Raw genomic sequence first — 10,562 nt, 5'->3', positions numbered from 1 at the left:
CTTTGACAGTTTCTCCAACTTTTGCTTCCACAGCTCTGAGGAGCCTGAAGCCTTCCTTAAAAGCCTCAATTCTTCTCATAAGAGGTATCCCAAGTAAATAATCCACATATTCTGATTTTATCTCTTTAACTGTATGCGGGTTTCTCAGAAAACCAAAAGAAATTCCATTTGTATCCACTGTTACCATATACAAAGAACGTTTATTGATATTTTCATTTAAACACTTCAAAAGAGTTCCTTTAACAATCTTCTTTCCTTTGTTTACACCATTATCCACTTCAAAGTCTTCAATAACTATAAAGTAAGTATTACTAGAGGTGGCCATGCTGGAAAAGTAGTTATCTGAATTACATCTAAAAAATGAATAAAAACAAATTCACATTACACACAAATACATTGCAAGTTCCTTAACTTTTGATTGGAAGTTGATTTCAATATTAATACAATATTTAAATTAATTATGTGCCTCATATTACTTCTCTAAATTCTAACAATCTTCCATCCTCATGATTTTTTTTTAAGTTTGTGAATGATTTGTGCACCATTTCTGTTCTACCAACTTGTTAGGTTAGCCTTTGATAGAAGCAGTGGTTAAACTGATTTAAAATTTACTTACTTTAGAAAAGTTGAATGGGGTTAATATTTTCATTTGTTGAAAATATTTCAACTAAAGAAAACTGAACATTAATTATTATTTTATAACCTAATTCATCGCTTTCCGATTGATTATTGGTGAAAATAAAAATGTTAATACTCCAAATTGTTACTAATCACAAATCTTGATGCCTTTAAACGCTTTTAGAAATACAATTATTCATATATACCATCAAATAATCCTTAAAGGTAAGCTGCTGTACAGTAGGCGTGGTAATCAAGTAAGTTTACAGGAGCAGTACAGTAATACTGTATAGCCTAAAAACAACTACCTACAGCTCATATTTTGTAATAGTTTACATATGAGGTCATTGTCACAAGTCCAGTGTGCTTGTTTATTAATAATAGGCCTATTATTTATTAATATTATATTCATTTATTGATTTTCCTCATCTTTATCATTTCAAAAGGAGATAGTTACAGTATTAAAGGGGGATTCTGGGTTTAAAATTGGTTTTAAATATCGTTTATTTATTAAATAAAAAATATTATAACAATATAGACATGTCAGAATGAAGAAGTATTAACGAGAAATTAAAAAAATTTAATTTCATATACATTTTAGGGTAAATTCATGGAAAGTCTGTTTTTCAGCAGCTTAGGGAAGCTCATTAATGTTCATGAGATATTCACAAGATCACGTCACCAGTGGATTCCAAACTCGCGACGTCATGTACGTTGTGTTTGTCAACTAATTTACATCTCTCTCCCCTGTCAAACGACGACCACCCGATCATTGTGAAATACATTTTTTGTAGATTTTCTAAGCTAGGCCTAAAGTGTAATAATAACAGTAGTAGCATATATTTATTTGACATTTAATGAAATACAAAATTTAGTACAGATACGGAGTCATAAATTATACTATTTTTATACCTCTATAGTACAGATCGTATTATCGGCTTCACGTACAACACTACTCTAGGCCTAGCCTAATAATAATATGGGCGAGAGCCATTCTGACTAGGGATTCCATGCCACGATGGCTACGTTAAAACAATGGGGCCCATGGGCCTAGCTAGCCTACTACTAGACGATTGGCCCATAAATAACAAAACCCATCCTATCAACCAAACTCCTAAACAATCTAAACCTAAAACGTTCTACAAAATCGGCTGTAAATATTGAAGCAAAACAAGGTCCGATCGCCGTCCACACGTATGGTGTCCCGATCGTCTAAGTAGGCCTAAAATAAAATAGGCTTAGTTTACTCTCCAAAAAAGCGGATACTCATGCATCAAGCAAGTAGACCAGGTAGTAGGAAGGAGACCTAGCCGATCCGGCCCAGTTAAAAATTGAGCTAGCTAGTGTAGTAGACCCTATGCGAATTGATACTACCAGGCCTTTTACTATAGGCTGCACTACACAAATATTCCAACTCTCTCATTCGAGCTATATTATCTATACCAATCCGGTAGGTCAAGTCGACCTTCAATCAAATACTGTACATCGTTCATGTTGTGATTATAGACGGGGTATACTCGACCCGACCAGTTTGGTATTGTTGTATCTGCTTATCACGTGACGATGCCAGGCATGGGCAGCAGAGAGAGCACGTGTATTTTCGTCTCGCTCGATCCTCAGCAGGAATGTACAGTATACGTTACGCTTCATTGATTTTGATTTTTCCCTAAGTCGGTGCGAAAATCGGCAAACGTAAAGTGCAAACATATCTAATTTTTCACTGTTTTGATGAATTTTCATAAAAAATTGACTTTATAAATGGGAAGACCGACTAAAATTACATGAGATAAGTATAATTTTACAAAAGTAATTGATATGGTTTTTGATAACGAGTCGTCGGAAGATGGACCATTTCACGAATTTCCTATTTTGTAACCACAGTGTGATTTTGCCGTAGCTGCACTTGTAATCTGGCCTGATTTCACAGCCTTCGTTCTGCTTCACTGGGCGCTTATATAAATTGAAACTTTTACCGTTCAAGAGACAAACAAATATATTTTACATTTTTTACTATTCATTTTAAACCCGGAACCCCCCTTTAATTAGGTTAGGCCTAGTAGTGTAGTAGGCCTAGTTATAGTATAGTAATATATTATTATTATAACAGGCAGGTCATATAGGTTTGGCTAGCTGCTCACCCGCGCGCCAAAAAACCTTCCAATACCCGCCCACCAGGCCAGGCCATACATATCTTTCTTTCTTTCTTGCGTAGGTCTAGGTAGATAACATAATGATGAGGAGGCGCGGTCTAGAGCCTAGCTAAGGTGAATCCGGGTAGCCTAGCTAGCTAAGCTAGGCCTAGACTAGCCTTGGCCTAGTCTCTATAGTATTATACTATAAACTAACACAGGAATCAAATTAAACCACATGGTTTACCTATGAATTTGTCAATGTGTACATATCTAGGCCTACGTTGTCGATTACACTTTCAAATGTACAGTTAATTTTCACTAAACATTTTCTTCCAGCTTCTTCTTTTATGTTATCACTCTTCTTCTCTCTGTAAATACCTGTTCAGGAATCCCCTTGGCATCATGTGCGTTGGAAACTGCGTTTCAACATCAAACGCGTCATATTTAACTTAGAACAATTTGTTAGTTAGTTCGTTACATATTACACAAAACGCAAAAATGAATTATTATAACGCGTCGCTCCATCGGATTTTCCAATTTCTTTAATATAGAAATGACGTAACCAACTATAATACTGGTGGTACGACGTACGTACCAAAAGAACTCAGAAGTTCTTTGGTACGTACGTAGTATAGATTGTTAATTACACCAAGTCATTAGAATAATTTTACGCTTCGTGCGGCAGAATTTCCAACAAAATGGAAATTCTTGATTATTACATGATTATTGATAATACATACATCCAACGTCCTAATTGTTACAATACAAATAGACCGGCAGCCCAGAGACATTTGGTTAGATGAGCTAGGTACCAATATCTGACTATTTGAGTGTGTTGGGGGTCACTTGAAGTGAATGAAAATGGGAGTCTGCCGGGTACCCCCTGCTGCGTCTAGACCGGGGGGACCCCGAAACGTGCTAAAAAATCGGCACAGGTTAGATGAGAGAGATACCACCTAATTTTACCACCATGGGATGCCCATTGGCATCCTTATAACAGTATCACAAACGACAGACTTTTTCTCTGCTGCAAAAGGCCCGCCAGACCCCCCGAGGGAGGGCCTAAAATGGGGTTAGCATAGATGAGTGAGGTACCACTCAAAATCAATTCCAAACGAACAAGTTGTGTTCATACAATACTAAATGGATAACAACAGACTAATTGTCTGCTGCACCGCAAGTGCCAGACACCCTAAAGTTAGGCCCCCCTTCCCCCAACTAACCCAGCTTAGATATTGTAGATACCACCAGCAACCAATGTTATATGATTTAGCACATGTAGGCAATACCAAATGACCTATAATTACAGACTATCTGAACACTGCCCTGGCCCTGGCAGACCCCTCTAAAGTTAGACTAGAGACCCCTCTTTCCCCAACTAGCCCAGCTTAGATATTGTAGATACCACCAGCAACCAATGTTATATGATTTAGCACATTGTAAGCAATCACCAAATGACCTATTACAAACTATCTGTACACTGCCTTGGCCCTGGCAGACCCTCTAAAGTTCGACTAGAGACTCCATTCCCCCAACTGGCCTAGCTTAGATATTGTAGATACCACCAGCAACCAATGTTATAATTATGATTTAGCACATTGTAAGCAATATCAAATGACCTATAACAGACTATCTGTACACTGCCTTGGCACTGGCAGACCCCTCTAAAGTTCCCCCATTTACCCCAAGTATATCCTTAGATATTGTAGATACCAACAAAAAAACCACACAAAACAACATATTTAATTGAATAAAGTTTAACTTTAATCGAACTAACACAAAACAATTGAAAATATATCACATCAATGACGATAAAATGACCATTACCATTTTAAAGGGAAAAATAGTTTAAGAGTTTCACTTCAAACTTATATAAGCCAAATATAAACAAGTACGGATTCGAGTAAATTTAGCATTCCTGCTAAGAATTGTGAGGATCTGGAATTCCTTGCCTTTGAATGTCAAAGATACATTCGTCTGTAACTCTTGCAACCTATTTTAAGAGAAAGCTTAGTAATCACCTTAATCAAATTCAGGATTGTAGTAACTTAATCAAAAGTGATTTGATTAATTAATAGTTGGTAATTTTAAATGCTGTATATTATAATCTTAATCCTCTATATATATTTATATATATAAATCCAAAGGCAAATAACTGAAAAAATGACAATGCTGTGGGTATCAGTGGCTGAATCTCAATAAAAATACAAAAAAAAAGTGAAAAGCTAAATCAAAAGGCTAAAGTAAAACAGCCAGAAACGTTAGCAGAGCTTTCGGGCAACACTAGCCCTTCATCATTGCAAGTGAAGGATAAGAGCTGGCAAGTGCTGCCTGGGTGGACAGGAATAAAAGAAATACAACAAAAGGAGACAGGGTGGAGTCTGAATAAGAGTAGAAAACAAAGAAGGTAGCTTGGTAGAGATACAGTATAAACAATTTTGGAATGAAACTAAACACGGCCAACAGCCATAAGTCGCGTGCTAAAACGCATAGTGATACCGGACCGACAGACAGACCGACAGACCGACCGACCGCCGACATAGTGAACTATAGAGTCGCGTCCACGCGACTAAAAACAGCTTAAATGGTGGTTAATATTGATACTTAAATTTAGGTAGACAATGGAATAATTTTACCAACCTGGGAGTATGTTTCTAATGTTAAGTACAAAAGGTTTTGTGGTTTTAAGTTGTAATTCCCAGTGGTTTTCCTTGTCTTTGCAAGTTTTGTCGCTCCATTTGACACATGGAATATTGCAATAACTCTGAAATTTGTTATCGAGTGACCAGATGAATTAAAATGTTCGGCTACAGGTTGAACAAGCTTTAATGTGTTGATAGCTGATCTGTGTTGTGTCATTCTCATACGGAGAGTGTTTTTGGTTTCTCCGACGTACTGTTTGCCACAAATATTACAGTATATGAGATAAATGACGTTTTTGGTTAGACAATTAATTGATTGTCTTATCCGAAAAATGTGGCCAGTTTGGTTACTCTTAAATTTTTCAGTAGAATCAACCAATGAACAAGTTTTGCAAGATTTGCCGCAAAGGTGACTGCCCAAATTTTGACTGTCATGAGAGTTAATTTCACTCTTACATTTGGATCTGACTAATATATCACGAAGGTTGGGAGGTCTACGAAATGCAATAATGGGTGGTTCCGGAAAAACAGTCCTGAGACGTTCTGTGGACTGTAGAATGGGCATATGTTTCTCAATAAATTAATAGCCCCGTAATGGAGGCAACCTAGGTTGATAGGTTTGTAATTTCTATTCCGGAGATGTCCGGTTAGTTCTTCGGTACGATTCTGAAAATCTAAATCTGAAGAACAGATACGTCTGATAGGTAATGCTTTACTGTTCGGTATGTTTTTAGTACAATGTTGGGGATGACAACTGCTAGGGAGCAGGTACATATTTTTATCAGTGGGTTTACGGAATAGGTCAGTTTTGAGAGTACCATTTTCTATGGTCACTATAGTGTCCACAAAATCAACGCTACTAGTGGATTTGGTAACTGTAAATCTTAGGATCGATGGAGTGTTTTTTTTTACCATCACAGAAACAGATTTTGCCACCTTATCCGCAATTTCCGGGGTGGGTTCCGTTGTGAGTTTACGATATATAATGAAGCTGTCTTAAGGATTCCTCTTAATAAAATTTGATGTCCATAGCAACAGTGGCAGAACCTTTATCAGCGGGTTTAATGATGATATCATTACGCTGACGCAATTTGGCAATGGCCTGCCTCTCTTGTTTTGAGATTGTCACGTTTATCTGGACTCGGGACGTAGTTTTGTACATCCTCCTCAATAGCCTGGATAAATGTTTCTAAAGCTGGACAACGATTTTTAGGTGGATTCCAGGAACTTTTTGGTTTAAATTTGTTAACGTTGCCTTCGTTTTGCGTGGTGCTGCTGTCTGAATCAGCAAAATATTCACGTAATCGTAATCTTCTAGAAAAAGACTCTATATCCAAAGATAGTTGTTGTGCGCCGACCTGCCTTGGTTTTGGGCAGAATTTAAGTCCTCGGGAAGGAAGTTTTTTCTCTCCTTCGGAAAGTCGACAATTTCAACAACTGAATCAGAGGTGTTGCTCTGATTCTTGTTATATGTCCCAACGAACCTTCTGCAGGGTTTCCTAAAAGCCCTGAAGTCATCCGAAGGTAGAGTCATTTGTGTTGAAATGACCAAGTCTGCATGGTAGACCAAATTTGTGATGTTCCCTTCGGGCCATTATCGTTGATTGTTTACGGCAGTCATTGGCGATAATCCTGAGTTTGTTTTGAAACTAGGATGCAGGAAGTTCTCTTTTCAACTTCTTAGTTCTAGAGTGAATTTCAACGTCAAACTCAGTGAGGATTTTGCGGCAATTGTCAATTTGGATCTCATTGAGATCTCTAATTTTGTTCAAATACCTTTTTTAATAGATACAGTACTACATATCTACATAAATAAAGTACATAAAAAAAAATTATATATATTTATAATTTTTTTTTTAAATATTTTTTTCGATCGAGATACGGTATTGTTCAGTCTATCTGAAGATCGTTTAACGTGAAACACCGTGTAGTAGACGTCCGTGTTCCATCTACTTTATAAAAATATATATTCGCTCTTGATTCCAATTGAGCACGTTTGCAGCCTCAACGCATCTATATAAGACTTGCACTGATGAAGGGCTAGTGTTGCGCGAAAGCTCTGCTAACTTTTCTGGCTGTTTACTTTATCGTTTTGATTTAGCTTTTCGCTTTTTTTTTTGTATCTCCATTGAGATCCAGCCACTGATACCCACAGCATTGTCATTTTTTCAGTAATTTGCCTTTGGATTTATAAATATATATATATACATATGAATACAGGATTAAGATTATAATATACAGCATTTAAAATTACCCACTATTAATTAATCAAATCACTTTAGATTAAGTTACTACCATCCTGAATTTGATTAGGGTGATTACTAAGCTTTCTCTCAAAATATGTCCAAGAGTTACAGACGGATGTATCTTTGACATCCAAAGGCAAGGAATGCTAAATTTACCCGAATCCATACTTGTTATATATATTTGGCTTATAATTATATAAGTTTTAATTGAAACTCTTAAACTATTTTCCCCTTTAGAATGGTAATGGTCATTTTATCGTCATTGATATATTTTCAATTGTTTTGTGTTAGTTCGATTAAAGTTAAACTTTATTCAATTAAACATGTTGTTTTGGGTGGTTATTTTTTTGCTGCTGGTGGTATCTACAATATCTAAGGTAGGCTATATACTTGGGGTAAATGGGGGAACTTTAGAGGGGTCTGCCAGTGCCAAGGCAGTGTACAGATAGTCTGTTATAGGTCATTTTGTATTGCTTACAATGTGCTAAATCATAATTATAACATTGGTTGCTGGTGGTATCAACAATATCTAAGCTAGGCCAGTTGGGGGAATGGAGTCTCTAGTCGAACTTTAGAGGGGTCTGCCAGGGTCAAGGCAGTGTACAGATAGTTTGTAATAGGTCATTTGGTGATTTCTTACAATGTGCTAAATCATAACATTGGTTGCTGGTGGTATCTACAATATCTAAGCTGGGCTAGTTGGGGAAAGAGGGTTTCTAGTCTAACTTTAGAGGGGTCTGCCAGGGCCAGGGCAGTGTTCAGATAGTCTGTAATAGGTCATTTGGTATTGCTTACAATGTGCTAAATCATATAACATTGGTTGCTGGTGGTATCTACAATATCTAAGCTGGGTTAGTTGGGGGAAGGGGGGCCTCTAGTCTAACTTTGGGGTGTCTGGCACTTGCGGTGCAGCAGACAATTAGTCTGTTGTTATCCATTTAGTATTGTATGAACACAACTTGTTCGTTTGGAATTGATTTTGAGTGGTACCTCACTCATCTATGCTAACCCCATTTTAGGCCCTCCCTCAGGGGGTCTGGCGGGCCTTTTGCAGCAGAGAAAAAGTCTGTCGTTTGTGATACTGTTATAAGGATGCCAATGGGCATCCCATGGTGGTAAAATTGGGTGGTATCTTTCTCATCTAACCTGTGCCGATTTTTTAGCACGTTTCGGGGTCCCCCCGGTCTAGACGCAGCAGGGGGTACCCGGCAGACTCCCATTTTCATTCACTTCAAGTGACCCCCAACACACTCAAATAGTCAGATATTGGTACCTAGCTCATCTAACCAAATGTCTCTGGGCTGCCGGTCTAAAAGGACTAATATTAGAAAATTAATGCAAGGCTATCAAAAACGTATTTTAACTCAACTGAATTTAGTAGATTAAAGCTTGGTTCCCACTAGAACGTAACGCAAGGACGGAAACGCAACGCAAGCGTTTTAACCAATGACAAGCGAAGTTAAAGACAGTTGTTAGAATCACAAGCGAATAAGCCATCGCTTGTGATTGGTCAAACTTGCGTTGCGTTACGTCCTTGTGTTGCGTCGCTAGTGGGAACCACGCTTTAAGCTTGGTTCCCACTAGAACGTAACGCAAGGACGTAAACGCAACGCAAGCGTTTTAACCAATGACAAGCAAAGTTATAGACAGTTAGCAATCACAAGCCAATAAGCCATCGCTTGTGATTGGTAAATTCACTTGCGTTGCGTTACGTCCTTGTGTTGCGTCGCTCAAGCTTGGTTCCCACTAGAACGTAACGCAAGGACGTAAACGCAACGCAAGCGTTTTAACCAATGACAAGCGAAGTTATAGTTACGTTACGTTCTAGTGGGAACCAAGCTTAAGTGGGAACCACGCTTTAGCAATAACAAGCGAATAAGCCATCGCTTGTGATTGGTCAATTCACTTGCGTTGCGTTACGTCTTTGTGTTGCGTCGCTAGTGGGAACCACGTTTTAGGCACAGGAGTTTAAATCATTAACATTAAATATAATTATGTATAAAAAGGGTTCAAAATGTGCATAACTAGGCCTACTTATTTTTATACTAGACAAAACTATTAGAAAATGTGAATTTAAAGTTTAAAGCGAGCTATCATTAGTACAATACAGCTTATCTATTAAACTAACGAGTAGGCCTAATAAAATAGAGGTTTCATTATTTACTTATTTGATTGTAGGAATTTTATATAACTTATGGCCTAACATTAGGAATAGTCTACAAGGCTAAATTTATATAATGGGAACATTCAATTTAAGCGTCATTTAATGCTTGATATGTAAGTATATAGAAAATATAATAGCAAACTACGCATCTAAAATTTATCTAACCTCTACCAACTAAAGATATAGGTTTATACTGGTACTTTTTAACTGTTAACTCTAGCACTAAAAGAAGTGTGTCTCCAAAGTTGAAGTTGCCGCCGCATTCAAAAGTCAGTTTTATGAAACAAATATTTTATACAACACGTCAAAAGTCACTTTTATCACTAGTGTTATTTGAGGGGAAATACATTCAACATTTTGATAAGTATAAAAACTGTTTAAACAATCCCAGATTTGATAACAAAAATGAATTTTATGAAAATAAAAGAGCACCGTGTAAGGAAGAGAAGCCTAAAATAAACCACGTAAGCTAATTGCAGCCGGATACCAAGTCTTAATCTATTATATTAACCTTTGTTTTGATTTGTTTTTGTTTTGTTTTTGGTAATAATTAAATTTAGAGCAGAAAATACAAATTTGACAAGTACTAGATCGGAGAAATGCACATGCCATCACGTGCTTTTGAGTTCTTGCTTTGATTTTATATATGATGTGACCATTGGCCAATCAAAACGCAGCAATCATGGACAGTTTCATTTGGGATGGGCCAATGAACAGCAGGGACATAGCGGCCTACTGTGTAGAGTACTTTTTTAGTGGT

This window comes from Antedon mediterranea, chromosome 8 (genome assembly GCF_964355755.1).
Source record: "Antedon mediterranea chromosome 8, ecAntMedi1.1, whole genome shotgun sequence".
NCBI lineage: Eukaryota > Metazoa > Echinodermata > Crinoidea > Comatulida > Antedonidae > Antedon > Antedon mediterranea.
Note: the sequence above shows the minus strand (reverse complement) of the source record.